The 21,389-nt window shown below is 37.5% G+C and overlaps 2 non-coding genes and 1 pseudogene across 2 annotated transcripts; 1 reads left to right on the forward strand and 2 right to left on the reverse strand.

Annotated features, from left to right (window-relative positions):
- Positions 1–1,190: 1,190 nt before the first annotated feature.
- LOC127745513 (60S ribosomal protein L18-like) overlaps positions 1,191–21,389 on the reverse strand; it is a 52,133-nt pseudogene continuing 31,934 nt past the window's right edge.
- LOC127746358 (small nucleolar RNA R71) lies at positions 8,069–8,172 on the forward strand. The gene has a single exon (XR_008007977.1). It is a non-coding gene; the product is annotated as a small nucleolar RNA R71 (small nucleolar RNA).
- On the reverse strand, positions 11,342–11,421 carry LOC127745969 (small nucleolar RNA snoR53Y). Its single transcript, XR_008007593.1, has one exon. It is a non-coding gene; the product is annotated as a small nucleolar RNA snoR53Y (small nucleolar RNA).

Genomic DNA, 21,389 nt, shown 5'->3' on the forward strand with positions numbered 1-21,389 from the left:
GAGAAAACAAGGGTTCTGAAAAGTGAAACGTGCGGAAGTGAGAAGATCCTCCTAAAGGGTGAATCTTTTCCCTTTTATATCTAACCTAATTTAATTTGAAACTAAAATAAAATAAGAAATCATAAACCAAAAAGATTTTGTTTGTAAATAAAAATTATAAAAATAAAAGATAAGATAATAACTAAAAGCTAAATCCACTAAAGATGCTCTTTGAGTGGGACAGCTAAATGCTCTTGTCTTCACTGATTGCTGGTGCTAAATGCTTGCTGGGCGTTTTGCTCCCAAGGGGAAAGCTTTGAAACTTTTCTTTTTTGCTCAATACTCTACCAAATTGATCCAAATTTCACCTGAAATAATAAAAACACCAGAAAAACTCAAAGTAGCATCCAAAGAGGATTTTAACCTAAAATGTAACTAAACTTATTAAATTCCAACTAAATTTAACTAGAAAATAAGCCTAAAATGGGTATAAGATATTCACGTATCACCTACTCTCATTGTAAGAAAACACCTCTATTGCCACACTTTTAAAGCATGGCGAAAAGGTGAAAAAAGCGTGACGATATCTTTTCGCCACGATTTTTGAGCTACCGCCATGCTTTTGAAAGGGTCTGCAAGCTTGGCGGTTGCTCTATCGCCACGCCTTTGGAAACCTATTGCCATGCTTTTTTTGCCACATTTTTTACAAATTTCCACGCTTAAAAGCATGGCCATATGTGAGATATGTTCATGCTTTTAAAGTGTGCCAATAGAGAGAGATATGCCAAGCTTTTAAAGCACGGCAATAGAGGGAGCTATGGCCACGTTTTAAAAGCGTGGCGATAATGAGATATGGCTACGCTTTTAAAATGTTGCAATAGTCTTATCAAATTAAAAAAAAAAACCTTTTCTGACTTTACCTTTATTGCTGCACAATATAAATTTTTAGTCATTTTTTATTATCAAACCTATAAATATAGTATGAAATTTTTATTACAAGACAAATCAAACAGTAATTAGTGACAATTATAATTTTTTCTATAATTTTTTTATACATTAAAAAACTAATACTCAAATACAAAATAAATCTCGAGTTCAAAACTCTGATTTCTCAACAAGCTTCTCAACCTGAGCATGAAAGCACTAGGATATGGGAGAAAGGGTTAAATTCCAAAACTAAAAACTGAAGAAAAATACAGAAACAATACAACTTAAACCCTAAGTCCTTTGCTGTTCCTCCTTTCTCTAGCCCTCTCATACTTCATTCCCTTAGATTGTACATAAGGCTTGGTATGGTTGTGAGGAACACCAGGAGCAGGACCAAAGTGTTTCACAGCTTCCTTGGAGTTTTTTGGGCCTCTAAGAAGGACCTATATTGATACAACAATATATAAACCAAATTAACCATCTAAAAACTGATCACTTCAATATTTCCAAATCCATCCTATCATAATGCATAGTACCATTATAATTCACAAATGAATCTATGCTTGATTTTATGTGATTCATTCAATCAAACGATATAAATATTGTTTGAACCAGTCCAACTCAAATATCCATTGATAAGTTTATATATAATAGTCATAGACATAATTTGAAACTAGTAAGTGGATTATATATCTAATCTACGCATACTGTGTTCTGTTCGAGAGGTGCCCTAAGTGCAAGTTGATCCAATGTCAAGCATTCACCACCAACCTTCTTTATTCTAGCCCGTGCAGTCTCTATAAACATGAGTGTGGTAACCTTCAATGCAAGAACTTCATACACTCTGATATCATCAGTTACAGTTCTCACTACCACGGCAATTTTACCTTCCTGCATCAATAAAACAAACATCCAATGGAGAGTATAAGTACAGAAAACTTAAAAAAATTCATATGTTACCACTGAGAAAGATAAGAGAGGAAAAAACAAACCTTGGCCTTCATAAAGTTAATCAAGTGACAGAGAAAGCAGGGGCTAGTTAACCTTGCTCATGAACAAGCGCTTCAGTATCACGGCATTGAAAATGCTGCCGATCCTCCTCACAAGGAAGCGGTAAAGCTGATCATGTCACACTAAATTCAAACCGTTTAAATGCATACTTTGATAAACGGTGCACCAAATTGTGATCACACTTTTCACAACTCCGCACAACTAACCAGCAAGTGCACTGGGTCGTCCAAGTAATACCTTACGCGAGTAAGGGTCGATCCCAAGGAGATTGACGGCTTAAAGCAAGCTATGATCATCTTGGAAATCTCAGTCAGGCGGATTCAAATGGTTATGAGGTATTGATGATTAAAAGGCAAATAAAACGGAAGATAACATAGAGATACTTATGTAATTCATTGGTGGGAATTTCAAATAAGTGTTTGGAGATGCTTTGTTGCTTCTGAACCTCTGCTTTCCTATTGTCTTCATCCAATCATGCATCCTCCCTTCCATGGCAAGCTGTATAATCCTCTCAGTAAAAATGGTCCGGCTACGGTTTCTGTACGACTAATCAATTGTCGAATTTCTCGTCTCAGATGAAAAATACCAGGCACAGCTACCACAGGGCTAATCATCTGTCGGTTCTCACTTGGGTCAGAATAGGATCACTGGATCCTTTTGCACACCGTCATTGCACCCAATAGTAAAAAGTGCTATATATACTAAACTAGTTACTAGGGTTTACAGAAAAATGAGTAACTAAGTGCAGATAGTGCAGAAATCCACTTCCAGGGCCCACTTCGTGTGTGTTTGGGCTGAGTTTTGAAGCTTTCACGTGCATAGGCCATCCTTGGAGTTAAACGCTAGCTTGGATGCCAATTTGAGCGTTTAACTCCAGTTCTGGTGCCAGTTCCAGCGTTTTACGCCAGAAAATGGTCTTTGGTGGACGTTTAGACGCCAGTTTGGTCCATCAAATCTCGAGAAAAGTATAGACTATTATATATTTTTGAAAATCCCAAGATGTCTACTTTCTAACACAATTGAGAACGCGCCAATTGGACCTCTGTAGCTCTAGAAAATCCACTTCGAGTGCAGGGAGGTCAGAATCCAACAGCATCTGCAGTCCTTTCTCAGCCTCTGAATCAGAGTTTCGCTCAGGTCCTTCAATTTCAGCCAGAAAATACTTGAAATCACAAAAAACACACAAACTCATAGTAAAGTCCAGAAATGTGATTTTTTCATAAAAACTAATAAAAATATACTAAAAAGTAACTAAAACATACTAAAACTACCTAAAAACAATGCCAAAAAGCGTATAAATTATCCGCTCGTCACAACACCAAACTTAAATTGTTGCTTGTCCCCAAGCAACTAAAAATAAAATAGGATAAAAAGAAGTGAATATACAATAAATTCCAAAACATCAATGAAGCTTAGTTCTAATTAGATGAGCAGGACTAGTAGCTTTTTGCTACTGAACCGTTTTGGTATCTCACTTTATCCTTTGAAGTTCAGAATGATTGGCATCCATAGGAACTCAGAATTCAGATAGTGTTATTGATTCTCCTAGTTCAGTATGTTGATTCTTGAACACAGCTACTTATGAGTCTTGGCCGTGACCCTATGCATCTTGTTTTCCAGTATTACCACTGGATACATAAATGCCACAGACAAATAATTGGGTGAACCTTTTCAGATTGTGACTCAGCTTTGCTAGAGTCTCTAGTTAGAGGTGTCCAGAGTTCTTAAGCACACTCTTTTGCTTTGGATCATGACTTTAACCACTCAGTCTCAAGCTTTTCACTTGAACCTTTATGACACAAGCACATGGTTAGGGACAGCTTGATTTAGCCGCTTAGGCCAGGATTTTATTCCTTTGGGCCCTCCTATCCACTGATGCTCAAAGCCTTGGATCTTTTTTACCCTTGCCTTTTAGTTTAAAGGGTTACTGGCTTTTTCTGCTTGCTTTTTTTTTCTTTATTTAATTTTTCGCAAGCTTTGTGTTTTTCACTACTTTTTCTTGCTTCAAGAATCAATTTTATGATTTTTCAGATTATCAATAACATTTCTCTTTTTTCATCATTCTTTCAAGAACCAACAATTTTAACATTTATAAACTTCACTATCAAAAATATGCACTGTTCAAGTATTCATTCAGAAAACAAAAAGTATTGCCACCACATCAATATAATTAAACTAATTTCAAGATAGAATTCGAAATTCATGTACTTCTTGTTCTTTTGCAATTAGAAACATTTTTCATTTAAGAAAGGTGAAGGATTCATAAGGCATTCATATCTTTAAGACATAGACACTAGACACTAATGATCATGTAATAAAGACACAAACATAGACAAAACATAGAGCATAAGAACCGAAAAATAGAAAAATAAGAACAAGAAAATTAAAAAACGGGTCCACCTTAGTGATAGCGGCTAGTTCTTCCTCTTGAAGATCCTATGGAGTGCTTAAGCTCCTTAATATCTCTTCCTTGCCTTCGTTGCTCCTCCCTCATGGCTCTTTGGTCCTCTCTGATTTCATGGAGGATGATGGATTGCTCTTGGTGCTCCATTCTTAGTTGCTCCATGTTGGAACTCAAATCTCCTAAAGAGGTGTTGAGTTGCTCCCAATAGTTGTGTGGAGGAAAATGCATCCCTTGAGGCATCTCAGGGATTTCTTAATGAGGGACTTCGTCATGCTCTTGTTGAGGTCCATGAGTGGGCTCTCTTGTTTGTTCCATTCTCTTTTTAGTGAAGGGCTTGTCTTCTTCAATGAGGATGTCTTCCTCTACGACAATTTCAGCTGAATTGCATAGGTGACAGATGAGATGAGGGAAGGCTAACCTTGCCAAAGTGGAAGGCTTGTCAGCCACCTTGTATAGTTCTAGAGGTAAGATCTCATGAACTTCCACTTCCTCTCCAATCATGATATTATGGATCATGATAGCCCGATCCACAGTCACTTTGGACCGGTTGCTAGTAGGAATGATAGAGCATTGGATGAACTCCAACCATCCTCTAGCCAAGGGTTTGAGGTCAAGCCTTCTCAGTTGAACCGGCTTGCCTTTGGAGTCTCTCTTCCATTGGGCTCCTTCCACACAGATGTCCATGAGGACTTGGTCCAACCGTTGATCAAAGTTGACCCTTCTTGTGAAAGGATGAAAATCTTCTTATATCATTGGCAAGTTGAATGCCAACCTCATGGTTTCTAGACTGAAATTCAAGTATTTCCCCCGAACCACTGTGAGCCAATTCTTTGGGTTCGGGTTCACACTTTAACCATGGTTCTTAGTGATCCATGCATTAGCATAGAACTCTTAAACCATTAAGATTCTGACTTGTTGGATGGGGTTGGTGAGAACTTCCCAGTCTCTTCTTTGAATCTCTTGTTGGATCTTTGGATATTCGCTCTTTTTGAGCTTGAAGGGGACCTCGGGGATCACCTTTTTCTTGGCCACAACTTCATAGAAGTGGTCTTGATGGACCTTTGAGATGAATATCTCCATCTCCCACGACTCGGAGGTGGAAGCAATTGCCTTCCCTTTCTTCTTTCTAGAGGTTTCTCCGGTCTTAGGTGCCATTAATGGTTATGGAAAAGCAAAAAGCAACACTTTTTCCCATACCAAACTTAAAAGTTTGCTCGTCCTCGAGCAAAAGAAGAAAGAAATGAGGAGAAGAAGAAGAAACAGAGGAGATGGAGGTGTAGGAGTGGTTCAGCCAAGGGGGTTGGGAGTGTTTGTGATGTGTGAAAATGAAGGAGTAAGGAAGGGTATTTATAGGGTATGGGGGAGGGTATCCGTGTGATAGGGGTGGGGTTTGGGAGGGAAATGGTTTGAATTTGAGTGGGTGGGGGTAGGTGAGTTATATGATGGGAAATAGTTGATGGATGTGAGTGGTGAAGAGATTATGGAGAAGAGTGTAGTATTTGGGGGAGAGTGTTTTGGAAAGGTGTGAAGAGGAATGAGAGTGAGTTAGGGTAGGTAGGGATCCTGTGGGGTCCACAGATCCTGAGGTGTCAAGGATTTATCATTCCTGCACCTTTCTGGCATTTAAATGCCCTCTGTGTGGAATTTCTGGCGTTTAACGCCCAGTTTGGCAGCATTCTGGGCGTTAAACGCCAGAACTGGCAGCCAGACTGGGCGTTAAACGCCCATTCTGCTATCCTTACTGGCGTTTAACACCAATTAGACACCAGACACCCTCTATTGGCATTAAACGCCAGTCTGTGTGCCATTTCCGGCGTTTAACACCCAGAATACTGCCAGAGTGGGCGTTAAACGCCCATTTTGCTATCCTTACTAGCGTTTAAATGCCAGTAAGCTCGTCCTCTAGGGTGTGCTGTTTTTGATGCTGTTTTTTATTCTGCTTTAATTTTCGCAGCTGTATTTGTGACTTCACATGATCATCAACCTAAAGAAAACATAGACTAACACTAGAAAATAAAATGAAAAAGTAATTAATATAGATAAATAAAATTGGGTTGCCTCCTAATAAGCGCTTCTTTAATGTCAATAGCTTGACAGGAAGCTCTTACAGAGCTTCACAGATGCTCAGAGCATGATTGTGGCCTCCCAACATCAAACATAGAGTTTGAGTGTAGGGACTCTACTTGACTCTGTACTGAGAGAAGCTTTTCATGCTTCTTCTCCATGTTTACAGAAGAAGATCCTTGAGTCTTAAACAACAGGTAGTCCTGATTCAATTAAAGGACTAACTCTCCTCTGTCCACATCAATCACAGCCCTTGTTGTGGCTAGGAAGGATCTTCCAAGGATAATAGATTCATCCTTATCCTTCCCACTGTCTAGGATTATGAAGTCAGCAGGGACGTAAAGGCCTTCAACCTTCACTAAGACATCCTCTACAAATCCATAAACCTGTTTCATTGATTTGTCTGCCATCTCTAGTGAGATTCTTGCATCTTGTACCTCAAAGATCTATAGTTTCTCCATTATAGAGAGTGGCATGAGGTTGATACCTGACCCCAAGTCACACAGAGCCTTTTCAAAGGTCATGGTGCCTATGGTGCAAGCTATTAAGAACTTTTCGGGGTTCGGTTTCTTTTGAAGCAATGTTTGCTGAATCCATGTATTCAGTTTATTGATGAGCAATGGAGGTTCATCCTCCCAAGTTTCATTACCAAATAACTTGGCATTCAGCTTCATGATTGCTCCTAGATACTGAGCAACTTACTCTTCAATAGTGTCTTCATCCTCTTCAGAGGAAGAATATTCATCAGAGCTCATGAATGACAATAGTAAGTTCAGTGGAATTTATATGGTCTCTGTATGAGCCTCAGATTCCTCTAGTTCCTCAATAGGGAACTTATTATTGGTCAGTGGACGTCCCTTGAGGTCTTCCTCACTGGGAATCACTACCTTTTCACTCTCTCCATGTTTGGCCATTTTGGTTATAGTTATGGCCTTGCACTCTCTTTTGGGATTCTCTTCTGTATTGCTTGGGAGAGTACTAGAAGGAGTTTCAGTAACTCTTTTACTCAGCTGACCCACTTGTGCCTCCAAATTTCTGATGGAGGACCTTATTTCATTCATGAAACTAAGAGTGGTTTTAGATAGATTAGAGACTATGTTTGCTAACCCAGAGAGGCTCTGCTCAGAATTCTCTGTCTGTTGCTAAGAAGATGATGGAAAAGGTTTGCTATTGCCAAACCTATTTCTCCCACCATTATTATTATTGAAGCCTTGTTGAGGCTTCTGTTGATCCTTTCATGAGAAATTTGGATGATTTCTCTATAAAGGATTATAGGTGTTTCCATAGGATTCTCCCATGTAATTCACCTCTTCCATTGCAGGATTCTCAGGGTCATAAGCTTCTCCTTCAGAGGAGGCTTCTTTAGCACTGCCGGATGTAGCTTACAATCCAGTCAGATTCTAAGAAATCATATTGACTTGCTGAGTCAATATTTTGTTCTGAGCCAATATGGCATTCAGAGTATCAATATCAAGAACTTCTTTTTTCTGAGTCATCCTGTTATTCACAGGATTTCTTTCAGAAATGTACATGAACTAGTTATTTGCAACCATCTCAATGAGTTTCTGGGCTTCTGCAGGGGTTTTTAAATGAAGGGATCCACTAGCAGAATGGTCCAAGGACATCTTGGACAATTCAGACAGACCATCATAGAATATACATAGGATGCTCCATTCTGGAAGTATGTCAGAAGGACACCTTTTGGTTAATTTCTTGTATCTTTTCCAAGCTTCATAGAGGGATTCACCTTCCTTTTGTATGAAGGTTTGGACTTCCACTCTAAGCTTGCTCATCTTTTGAGGTGGAAAGAATTTGGTTAAGAAAATATTGACCAACTTTTCCCAAGAGTTCATGCTTTCTCTAGGTTGTGAGTCCAACCATGTTCTAGCTCTGTCTCTTACAGCAAAGGGGAAAAGCATAAGTCTGTAGACCTCGGGATCAACCCCATTGGTCTTAACAATATCATAGATTTGCAAGAATTCAGCTAAGAACTGATGAGGATCTTCCGATGGAAGTCCATGAAACTTGCAATTCTGCTGCATTAGAGAAACTAATTGATGCTTAAGCTCAAAGTTGTTTGCTCTAATGACAGGAATTGAGATGCTTCTTCCATAGAAGTTGGAAGTTGGTGCAGTATAGTCACCAATCATCTTCCTTGCATCTCTTGCATTGTTGTTGGGTTCGGCTGCCATGTCTACTTCTTATTCAAAATTTTCTGAAAGGTCCTCTCCGGAGTGTTGTGCTTTAGCTTCTCTTAGCTTCTTCTTTAGAGTCCTTTCAGGTTCAGGATCAGCTTCAACAAGAATGTTTTTATCCATGTTTCTGCTCATATGAAAAAGAAGAGAACAAAAGGGAGTAGTGAAATCCTCTATGTCACAGTATAGAGATTTTTTGATGTGTTAAAAGAAAAGAAGAATAAAGGAATGAGGTAGAGAGAGAATAAGAAGAATTCGAACACAGAGGGAGAGAGAGGGTTCAAATTATAAGTAGAAGAGAAGTGTTAGCAAATAAATAGAAAGAGATGAGAGAGAGAGTATTCAAAAACTAAAACTAAAACAATTAGTTAATTAAAAAGATTTTGAAAAAGTGGTTAGTGATTTTCAAAAATTGGAAGTGGAAAAGTGGTTAGGTGGTTTTGAAAAAGATAAGAAATAGTAATTAGTTGAAAAAGATTTGAAAATAATTTTAAAAAGATAAAAAGTTAGAAAAAAGAATTTGAAATCAAAATTTAAAAAGATATGATTGAAAAAGATTTGATTTTAAAAAGATATGATTGAAAAGATATGATTGAAAAAGATTTGATTTTTAAAATTGATGACTTGACTAATAAGAAATTAAAAGATATGATTCTAAAATTCAAAGGTTGAACCTTTCTTAACAAGAAAGTAACAAACTTGCAATTTTTTGAATCAAAACATTAATTGTTAGCAAGGATTTTTGAAAATGTTGAAAGATAAGATTTTAAAATTATGATTTAAAACATGAAAATTTGAAAAAATTTGAATTGGAAATGAAATTACCTCCCTTGTGTCATCCTGGCGTTAAACGCCCAGAATGCTATCCATTCTGGCGTTTAACGCCCATTTGGCTGCCTCTTTGGGCGTTTAACGCCCTGGCTGGCGTTAAACGCCAGAAATCCTTCTTTACTGCGCGTTTTTCTAAATGCCCAGAATGCTGCCAGTTTTGGCGTTAAATGCCCAGAACGCTATCCATTCTGGCGTTTAACAACCAGAATGTTACCTTGACTGGCGTTAAACGCCCAGAATGATAGCCATTCTGGCGTTTAACGCCCAAATTGCCTCTTTACTATCGTTTTAACTCCAGTGAGCAAGTAATGCATGCAAGGACACTTTGAATGTCAAGATGAACACCAAGAACACTTTGAAGATCATGATGAACATCAAGGACATATCTTTGAAAATTTTTAAGAAAAGAAAGACATGCAAGGCGCCAAACTTAGAAATTTTGAATGTTCAAACACTATGATTTTGAAAATAAATATGAAAAACAACATAAAACACAAAACAGGAAAATCATAAGATTAGACAAAGGAAATCATAAAGAACCACTCGAAGATCACAGAAGAACACAATGCATGAATTTTTTTCCGAAAACTTAGGAAAATTAAAAACATGCAATTGACACCAAACTTAGGATTTGACACTAGACTCAAAAGAGAAACACAAAATATTTTTTTGGTTTTTATGATTTTTATAAACTTTTTTTGTATTTTTCGAAAACAAAAATAAAAAGCTTAAACATAAAATAAAATTACCCAATCTAAGCAACAAGATAAACCGTCAGTTGTCCAAACTCGAACAATCCCCAGCAACGATGCCAAACACTTGGTGCACGAAATTGTGATCACACTTTTCACAACTACGCACAACTAACCAGCAAGTGCACTGGGTCGTCCAATGACTACGTTGAACATCATGTAGACCGCTTGTGGTTGTCAGGCACATGGATCTTGGCTAAGCGAGTAATGAAGATTGTGGGTAATTGGGTCACCCCCTTCATTCTGACTTAACTGAATTAAGTACGAGAGTATATCATGGAGAATAAGTAGGCGTGAATTGAAAGAGAAATAATAATACTTGCATTAATTCATGAAGAACATCAGAGCTCCTCACCTTAATCTATGAGGTGTAGAAACTCCACCGTAGAAAATACATAAGAGAAGAAGGTCTAGGCATGGCCGAATGGCCAGCCTCCCAAGTGGCATGTTAAATGAAAAAAAGGTTCAAAGACCTCTAATACAATAGTAAAAAGTGCTATATATACTAAACTAGTTACTAGGGTTTACAGAAAAATGTGTAACTAAGTGCAGATAGTGCAGAAATCCACTTTCAGGGCCCACTTGGTGTGTGTTTGGGCTGAGTTTTGAAGCTTTCACATGCATAGGTTATCCTTGGAGTTAAATGCTAGCTTGGATGCCAGTTTGAGCGTTTAACTCTAGTTCTGGTGCCAGTTTCGTTGTTTTACGCCAGAAAAGGGTCTTTGGTAGGCGTTTAGACGCAAGTTTTGGCCATCAAATCTCGGACAAAGTATTGACTATTATACATTGCTGGAAAGCCCAGGATGTCTACTTTCGAAGGCAATTAAGAGCGCGCCAATTAGGTTTCTATAGCTCAAGAAAATCCACTTCGAGTGCAGGGAGGTCAGAATCCAACAGCATCTGCAATCCTTTCTTAGCCTCTGAATCAGATTTTTGCTCAGGTCCTTCAATTTCAGCCAGAAAATACCTAAAATCACAGAAAAATACACAAACTCATATTAAAGTCCAAAAATATGATTTTTGCATAAAAAATAATAAAAATATACTAAAGAGTATCTAAAACATAATAAAAAAACTACCTAAAAACAATGCCAAAAAGCGTATAAATTATCCGCTCATCAATAAACAACAAATAAATCTCTAAAATAGATCAAAGTTTGCACAATTTATAGTTAAAGAGTTCCCTCGGTATAATGAAAGGAATAATCAAATGTTATCTATCATTAGCATGGTAAAGTATATCAGCATCATTGGGAACCTTGCAAATTACATGCACTAAAGTATTACTAAAAAGCATAAAATATAACGTTATTAATCAGAACATTATTAATCAGAATTTGTTACATATTAGAGAATGTGTTTGTTTTAGATCCTGATCTGCAATCCAGAAATTAATGACTAGTAATGAGCTAAAATGGACACTAGAAATTATGCATAGCAAATATAAGAACTCCCTAGGTGCAGTATAATAAACATCCACATGATTAAATCGTTCCAAAGAAGAAAAAAATTTAACTATATGATGAAATTTATCCAAGCAAGGACCACAAGCAGGGATTTATGGTTTTTAATAATTTTTAAATGATTGGCTCTATTCAAATCAAATACATAGCAGTGCAAATGAAACAGCCCGCTTTCCCCAAAAATGTCTAAGAATTAGCAAGGTTTAAGTATAAATGAACAAAAATCTCTACCTAAAATGCCCAGTTGTAGATTTTACAAGCCATGTGTTGAATTGAAAGTGATAGAAGGCCTCCCCTTTTTGCATTTCCAAACACTCCTGCCAAACAACTAAAGGAAGTGATAGAGAGGTAGAAGAGTAAGAAGAAAAGACTATAAAAGAAGCATGACGTGGTTATAAAACCAAGAAAACTATATAGTAGTTATTAAGAGCTTCCCCACATATATATAACATTATTGTAATAAAAGGAAAAAAGAGTTATTCATAGTAAGGAATAGAAACACATACATTGGACAAATATGAGAAATAATTAAGCATTGAAATATTTTAATTAAAATTAGAATAAATCAACAATAATTAAAACATGTTTTAATTATAATAAAAACAAATCAGAACCAAATAAGGATAACAAATCAACAATAATCAGAATAAGTTTCAATTAAAATCAGAATAAATAAAAAACAAACAAGGAGAACAAAGCAACAATAATCAGAACATATTTTAATTAAATTCATAATAGATCAGACCCAAACATGGAGAACAAATCAACATCATATGTAATTAAAATAAAAACATATCAGAATCAAACAAAGAGAACAAATCAACAATAATCAGAAGTTCAGAACAATAAATATACTTTATAAATTATGAAAACAAGTTCTGAAAAAATCTAGCATTATAAATTATAATAACAACGGTTAGACCTTAATCCTACTTTAGAAAAAAAAGTTCAGAATCATTACTAGAACCAGTGCCGAGAAGAAAAAGAGTGGTTGAGTAGGGGCTTGTGACCTTCCTCACCAAAAGAGCATCAACGCCGAGGAGAAGAAGATGAGCAGCGCTAAGAAGAAAGGAGCAGGAGTAGAACAGGAGGAGGAGCATCGAGGAGAAGAGGAGTAGCAGTAGGGCAACTACCTTCACACTTTGCGGTTGCTATTGGTGGTAACGTGACTAAGGTTCTCTGGCGAGCAGTGTGACGTAGAGAAGTTGTGCAGCGCGAAAGCAGAGTAGCCAGTTCTGAGAAGTAGTCCAGCAAAAGCAGAGCAGTGCCAATTTTGAGGAAAAACACAGTGAGGCCAGTGACAGTGGCTGATGGGTGTCTAAACGGTGGCCAATGGTGCCTATGCGTGCCCTAATATTGAGAGAGATAGAGGAAACTGTGTGTTGTGATGTGGTCTGTATCATAAAATTATTCAAATTTGGGGTTTATGGCGAGACCAGCGATAGTGGGAGTGCCAACGGAGGCATTGTAAGCACCGGCAATGTTCTTCGTTCTTCAGGGGTTATTAGGGTTTCGCCTTCAGTGCAATGGTTGTTAGTGACGGAGGCATTGTTGGGAGTGAGAGAGTCTCGAAGCGTGTTTAGAGTTATTAGTTTTTTTTAAACCTTTTGGCCACTGATATACCCTAATTTTGTGATTTATCTTGTGCTTAATTTGGGGGGATTTTATCACCTTTTCTCACATTTATTCAATGAAATAACATGGTTTTGTAATCCTCTCTTAATTTGTGCTTAAATGTAAAAACATGCTTTTTAGGCCTTTAATTGGTAATTTTAATTCAACTTTGATTCCACTAGATGCCTTGATGTGTTTGTTGAGTGATTTCAGGTTGAAAAGGCTAGGAATGGGTCAAAGGAGTGAAGAGAAAAGCATGCAAAGTGGAGAATTCAATGAAAAACAAGGATTTGGAGTGCACACGCCGACACGCACGCGTGACAGACGTGCACACGTGGATATGATGTCGTATGGCGACGCGTACACGTGACATGATGCGTACGCGTGGATGGAAAAATGCCAAGCGACGCGTCCACGTGACCCACGCGTACACGTTGCTGCTTGCACGTAACCTCATTAAAGTGAAAATGCTGGAGGCAATTTCTGGGATGCCTAGGCCCAAATCCAACTCGTTTCTGAGAGTATTTCAAGCTGAATTCAAGCTTGAGCAAGAGGGAAGCACTTAGTGTAGGATTGGCATCATGTAGGTTAGTTTCTAGAGAGAGAAGCTTCTTCTTCTCTCTAGAATTAGGGTTCTTAGGTTAATTACATCCTATATTTAGGGTTTGATTCTTGTTCTCATTTAGTTTTCTTTATGATTCCTTGATCTTATGCCTTTGATTCTTCTTAGTTCTCTTGTTACTTTTCCTATTATGTCTCTTTTATGTTCATGAATGCTCATATTGGATTTGGATCTCTTTTAATGATATTTGATGCTTGATGCTCTTTTATTGTTAATTTGAGTTGCTATTGTTATTTCCTTGCAATTGGTAGTTGGTAGATTTATTATTCTTGCATTTTTACTATGCTTTCATCTTATGCCTTTCATGTGTTTGACAAAATGCTTGGTTGGATGTTAGAGTATATCTTGAGCATTCTTGGCTTGAAAAAAGTAATTAGGTAATCTTGAGTCATCAACACCCAACTCATGTTGGTGATCTAGAGTTGTTAGCTAATATTGCTTTCATCGACGCTAATCTTTTGCTAATTTAATTAGTAAGTTGATTAGGACTTTTGGGTTGAGATTAGCTAGTCTTATTAGACTTTCCTTGAGTATGAAGATAATATTAAACCTTCTTCCATCGTCGGGGATGACGTAATAAGATAAATTCTTGTTTATTATTGTGATATGATTAACTAGTATTTTTTTACGTTCTCCCTATGTAAAGATAACATGATACCTTCTTCCATTTGTTGGAGTTGACTAAATAAGATGAATTAATCATTGTATGACTAGGATAGAGAGCCTATATTCTCAATCTTTGCCATGAATGTCTCTCTTTATTACTTGCTTTCTTTAATTGCTTGCTTGATTTACTTTTCTTGCTCATTTACCAAATCAAACTCCCTTTGTACCTTCATAGGCAACAATTGACCACTTCATTGCAATTCCTTGTGAGACGACCCAAGGTTTAAATACTTCGCTTAAATTTTCTTTGGGGTTTGTACTTGTGACAACTAAATTTTGATTGGGAGGATTGTTTGTTGGTTTGGAAGCTATGCTTACAACGAAGTTCTTATTCCTATAAGAGGAATTTCTAGACCACCAAATAAATTTTGCATCAAATGGCGCCATTGCCGGGGAATCGCAATGGTGCTATGTTATTGGCTATTGTATATATTGTGAATAGCTTGATTTTTGGTTTGTTTGTTAGTTTTTGCTAGTTGTAGGATTTTGCTCTCTTTGTTTCTTATTAGTATTTGTTTTTATTTTCTCTTGCTACTATGAATTCTCATCCTTTTGGCTATGAGCATGGTTACAACTATATTGTAGGAAATGGAAGCTTCAATAGGGATGTGCATCAAGGATTTGGGAATCAAAGGTGGGAGGAGCCTCAAACTTATGGACAACCTTATTGGCAACAACCTCCTTCGGCTTCTTATGGGTACAATCTAACTCTTGATGCATATCAATCTAATGTGTGTGATGACCCTCATTGTGGTTGTCAACCACAATCATCATACGCATATGAACCCCCTCCTCAATATAGCCCTCCACCATACTCCCAAGCCTCAAACCACTAACGGCCTCCATATGATCCTAACCCATATCCACCATACCAACCACCATATGAGCCATATCTAGAGCCACCATCATTCTAACACCAATACTCCCTAAAACCACAAATTCCACATACACCACCTCAAGACTTGCACCAATATGAACCACCTTCCAACTATAATACCCTTCCCTCAAATAATGAACCCTCTCTTCCACCACCGCCCTCCAATGAAGCCCTCATGCTAAAACAAAGAAATCTTAAATCTTATATCCTAAGGCAACAAGAGGAGACGGAAAAGGAGTTAAGGAGTTAGAAGCCAAGATGGCTATCATGGTAGAAGCCGTTAACAACATAGTCTCATCCTGCCTAAGCTTGCGCGATCAAGGCACTCCCATTGTTGAATGTGGAGAAGCAACCTAGTAGCTTGGTGAGGGAGTGAATTTGGCACTTCAAGGTGAGGAAGAAGAGTTAAAGCAAGAAGTGCAACAGGAGGAGGAGGTATAGATTAATGAACAAGAGGAAGTAGTGATTGGATATTTAGGATATGTTGAGTACATAGAGGAATCTCAAGTTGAAGAGCCTTCTTCCATGAAGTGTGAAATTGGTGCTAAGGAGGAGATTGTACAACCTCCGAAGCATATCATGGTTGAAGATTCTGAAAGGGTTGATAAAGAGATGGGTTCAATCATTGATAAGTTTCTATCTACAATTGAATCCTCTCCCATTGGGGTTGACATGGAGATTAAAGAAGGAGATACCTCACTTCCCACAAGCTTGGTGAGCAATGAAGAAGAGAAGAAATTGGAAGAAAGCCACCACGAAGAAAGATTGGAAGAAGTGGTACAAGCAACTAGTGGCCCTATATATGATGATTCCGCATCAATATGTGATCCTTTTGAGTTTGAGGAATCCTTCCCCACTATGCTTGGAATTGACGATGAGGTAGATTTTACTCAACCTCCTATCTATGATTGAAGAGCTTGAAGACATTGGTAAAGAAGAATGTGAACTTAAGGAAACATGGCAAGAGGTAGAGCTTGAAGAACCTTGCCAAATGGTGGAAGCCTCTCGAAGAAGATAGACGGGAGTGGAGCATGCGTGATCAAGACTGTTGGGAATTTCTCTACCTAGGTTACCATCTAATCCTTCATTTGAGTGGGTAAAACTTCTAACTCTTGGCTTTATTATCCCACTTGAATTTGGTTTGCTTGAAATGGATGGCCAACTTAGGCGCTTTGCGGAATTAAGCGTAAGAGGGGAATATTTAGTGGTTGGCGGTGTAAATCTAGGCTCATTATGGTTGGAAGCTCAAAATTGAGGAGCATGAATTAGTGTGATTCTCAATTGAATGGGTCTAGGAGGGTAGTTTGGTACTCTCATGAGAATTCGGCTTGCTTGCCACCCGAAGAAAATCACCATGATCAACTTCAAGACGGGTGTAAAAACAAAGTGTGGGATCCCGGATCACACAAAGAGAATCAATGTTGGGAGCCCATGGTTTGTGAAGAACTCCATCAAAACTTGGAGTTGTTAACTTTGAATGATGAAGCATAATGGAAGTCCAAGCATTGGTGGGTGTTCAAGGATGGATTCAAGCACAAGCCACCTTGATGAAGAGCTCCCCATAAGTCCAATTTAAGGACAATAAACAAAAGTGCTAGGTGGGAGACACCACACCATGGTAACATCTTTCCTTTTTTCCTTTTGTAAATATTGGTAGAATTAATTTAATTTCATGTTTTGTTTAATTATTTGAGTTTAATTGGGAGTCTAGTAGGTTAAATAAAGATTTATGATGTTTTGGTAGCTGTTTGGAGGTTTGGAATGCTTGGTTTGGTGCAAAAACATAGAAAAATTTTGGAAAATAGAGCACCAACCCACGCGTACGCGTCACCCACGCGTACGCGTGACATCAAGAATTTCAACCATCCACGCGCACGCGTTGCCCACGCGTACGCATGGATCCAAAAATTTCAACTTCCATAGTAAAACCCGAGAGTTATGCAAGTTGCATGCTGGATCTGTGCCACTAGCACAAAACCAACCCACGCGTACACGTCACCCCACGCGTACGCATCACATCTCTTAATAATCCATCATGCGTACACGTGAGTCCCATTTTACATATCCACGCCCAGTGTCACTCTATGCGTACGCGTGGATTGCCCTGTTTTACCACTCTTCTTTTCTTCTCTTCTTTCCATTTCTTTCCTTCTTCTCTCATCTCTTTTTTTCTTTCCCTTCTTCACCCATCATCCAACACTACCAAACACCATTTAACATCATTTCTTTTAGTTAGTTGATTAGTTAATTAGTTATTTAGTTAGTTTAATTTTCATTTAACTTTCTATTTTCATTATAAGTGTTGGATTATTAATCTTGTTTATCATTTCTTGTTGCTGATTATTGATGAGATGTTATTTTAACATCATTGTTGTTAATCTCCATTGTTGGATTTCTTTGTTAAGGTTGAGTTTTGTCACTTGGTTTTGAGTTTTCATGTTTGACATTTGTGAATACCAAGTACATGTTACATTGCCTTCAAGCTAAGCTTCTAAATCTTTTGAATTGCATGTTTTGGCCGCCATGCATTCATCATCCATTGTTAGGCAATGGTACATTATCAATACATTTTTTTAGGTGATGCTTGTCTATGATTTACCCTTATTCACATCACCTATTTAATGCATTGAGATTTCGGGAATTGTGAAGTTGGATCTAAAGCTTACCTAGTGACATATTTTTGAGCTTGTAAAGCTTTGTGGACCATGTTTGCTATGTAATTGATTTCACTTCTATCTTCTTTTGCTAAGTTCCATAGCACTCATGTGTTCCACCTCTATGTCACTTAGGTGTTGCAACAACTTCGATATATGTCATTGCTTGATGTGTAAGTCTCATATACCATTTTGTTCACTAAGTTTACTTGCATATCAATCAATGCACATGCATTATCCAATTCATAATTGCTCGAGTAATTGCTTGAATGCTTTCATGCTTCTTCACTACTTGTTTGTATATTGACTTACAAGTCTTCTTAAAGTATTTCAAGCACACTAGGATGAGTGAAGTGCATACTTCTTTCGTATCAGTGTGACATGGCTTTCAAATACTAGGGTGGGAGTTCTAAACCACACGCAATTTTAAAATTCACACACCTATTTTTCATCAATGTCACACTAATTCACTCACTCAATTCTAGTGATTCACCTTATTCCAACAATTTATGCTCCCTTGCTTTTGTATTCTCTCATCTTATGATGTTATCTTCTATTTTTCATGAATAATGCACCATAAGCAAAAATAGAAGCGGGAGAAGGACATGCAGCAACCAGTTGACCTACCAGCTGAAGGTAGCAAACCGGAGAGTCACCGTACCCCGTTGCTCATCTTTGAGTGCACCGAGAACGGTGCAAACTTTTAAGTGTGGGGAGGTCGTCCGACCACTCGACGTTTTTGGGTGACAAGTTTCGAATCCCAACACTTTTGCATTTCATTTGTAGGTCTTTTAGGATTTTTAGTCGCATTTTCTTGTTTTGCATATGTATATAATAAGCTTAGTCAAAATAATGAGATTTTCCTAGAAATTCATCTTGAAAAAAATTTTTTTTTAGAACTTGCTTGAACTATACATTATGGAACATGATTTTTGAACTAAGAACACAAGCATGTGAGATTTGAGCCTAATTGTGTGGTTACATGATATAACCACTTATTTTCATTCTTGTGTGCATTATTCTCTTTCTATGATTGTAATATTTGATTTGTTTAATTCTATATATCCATTATTTTGTGTATGAATGCACTTATATGATTGAGGCCATTGTTTCAAATAGCTCACTTACCCAAATAGCCTACCTTTTATCTCTCATTGTTAGCCAACTTTGAGCCTATGCTTAACCCAATTGTTGTTAATTTTAACACATTACAAGCCTAAAGTGAAAAACAATAAATATCCTTAATTTGGATCTTTGATTAACATAGGTTAGTGAGGTGTTTATCATTCAAGTTTGGGAGAGTTGGAAACATTGGGTAGAGATAAAAGGGTGTATCTTTATGACTTTTGTGGTCTTCTTTCATATGATACTCATAGTCCTATATATAGTGAATGTTGTAATATTCTCCTTTAATAGTAGAATGATAGTTACAATGTAACAATTAACCTCATAAAATTAAGTTATTAGGCATTAGAATGAGTTATGAAGAGTTTGTGTCCTCTTTGTAACATATTCTTTGGAATTCGAGAGAATACTTAATCATCAAACTTGTTTCTTAGTATTGGGCTTACAGAAATATTCCAAAACAAATATACTTATGAAGAAATAAAAAAATGTAGGTTAGATAAAAGTGCAATAGTGTCATTGAAGTCCAAAAAGTCTTTAATTTTTCATATATCTAACTATGCAATAGTGTCATTGAAATTTTTATTTTAAACTTTTACCGACGAAAAATTTGTCTTTAATCAGTTAGTAAATCTGTCACAAATTTGAGTTACCCTAACTTAAACAAAATCCCTCGAGCTTCATCTACACACTCGCATACAAATAAAACAACTCATTTCTTTGTCGTACGAGCTTCTTCCATCACTGTTGCTTGTGTCACACGAGCTCTCTTAGTCACTCTTTGCGTCGCACGAGCTCCCTCTGCCGCCTCTCTCATCTCATTTGCTCCCTTCATCGCTATCGTCACACGAGCTTTCTCTACCACCACTCACATCGCATGAGCTTCCGCCACCGCCGCTCTCATTGCATCTGCTGCGTCTGGCGCCTCTTCCATCTAATCTCATCTCACTCTCTTAGTTCTTCTCGTAACCATCTCTAATCTCACTCTTTAAAATTTTAAGCTATTTTTAATTAGTGATTTATTTGTTCTTGATACAAATAGAGTGTAAAATGTCATACTTCTGATCTACAGCTCGTGTTTCTGTGCGAATTTAAAGTATACTCTTATTTTGTGATTCTATTCTTCGTGATAAATGATGAGTGGATATTTTATACGCTTTTTGGTATCATTTTCATATAATTTTTAGTGTGTTTTATTTAGCTTTTATTATATTTTTATAGGTTTTAGTGTTAAAATCACATTTTTTGATTCTACTATGAGTTTTTGTGTTTTTGTAAAATTTCAGGTAATTTCCGGCTGAAATTGAGGAGTTGGAGCAGAAGTCTGATTCAGAGACAGAGAAAGCACTACAGATGTTGTCTAGATCTGACCTACCTGCACTCGAAAGAGCTTTTCAGGAACTATAGAAGTTCAAATCGAGCGCTCTTAACGGCTCTGAAAAGCTGACTTCCAGAGCTTTCCAGCAATAGATAATAGTCTATATTTTGCTTCGAATTAGAAGACTCAAAACTGGCGTCCAACGCCAGCTTCCTGCCCCTTTCCAGGCGTCCATTACCCAAAAGCAGAGACCAACGTCCAAACACCCAATGAGGGACCCCTAGCTGGCGTTCCATTCCCAAGAGACCTCATAGCACATGGATCTCATCAAAGCTCAGCCCAAACACTCACCAAGTGGGCTCCAGAAGTGGATTTTAGCACTAAATAGACTGTTTTAGCCTTATTAGTCATCTGTTTAGTATTTAAGGGATTAAATTTATTTAATTAGACCTTTAACCATCATATTCGCATAGCATACACGTTTACCATTGTTTTCACATCAGTATGAGTTTCTAAACCTCTTAGGTTGAAGGTAGGAGCCCTGCTGAGTCCTATGAATTAATGAAAGTATTATTGTTTCTTCTCTGATCCATGTTTGACCTGTTTCTAAGATGTATGTCCGATCTTCATGTGGTGAATAGGATGATCGAACAATCAGCTCTATTCATCACATTAAGACGAACGTGCCTGACAAATACCCGCGTCTACTTGGGTTCGTGTGAATACATGATTGGAAAGCACGAACCAACAACATCTCTCAGACGGTTAATCCATGACTTTGTTGGGGACTTCTCGAGACACAAGTTCAGCCAATTTTCAGGGAGATTAGGGTCTCTGTGGTATAGGCTAGAATCCAAAGAAGCATTGTTCTCTAATCCGGAAGATTC

Source organism: Arachis duranensis, chromosome 3, assembly GCF_000817695.3.
Source record: "Arachis duranensis cultivar V14167 chromosome 3, aradu.V14167.gnm2.J7QH, whole genome shotgun sequence".
Lineage (NCBI taxonomy): Eukaryota > Viridiplantae > Streptophyta > Magnoliopsida > Fabales > Fabaceae > Arachis > Arachis duranensis.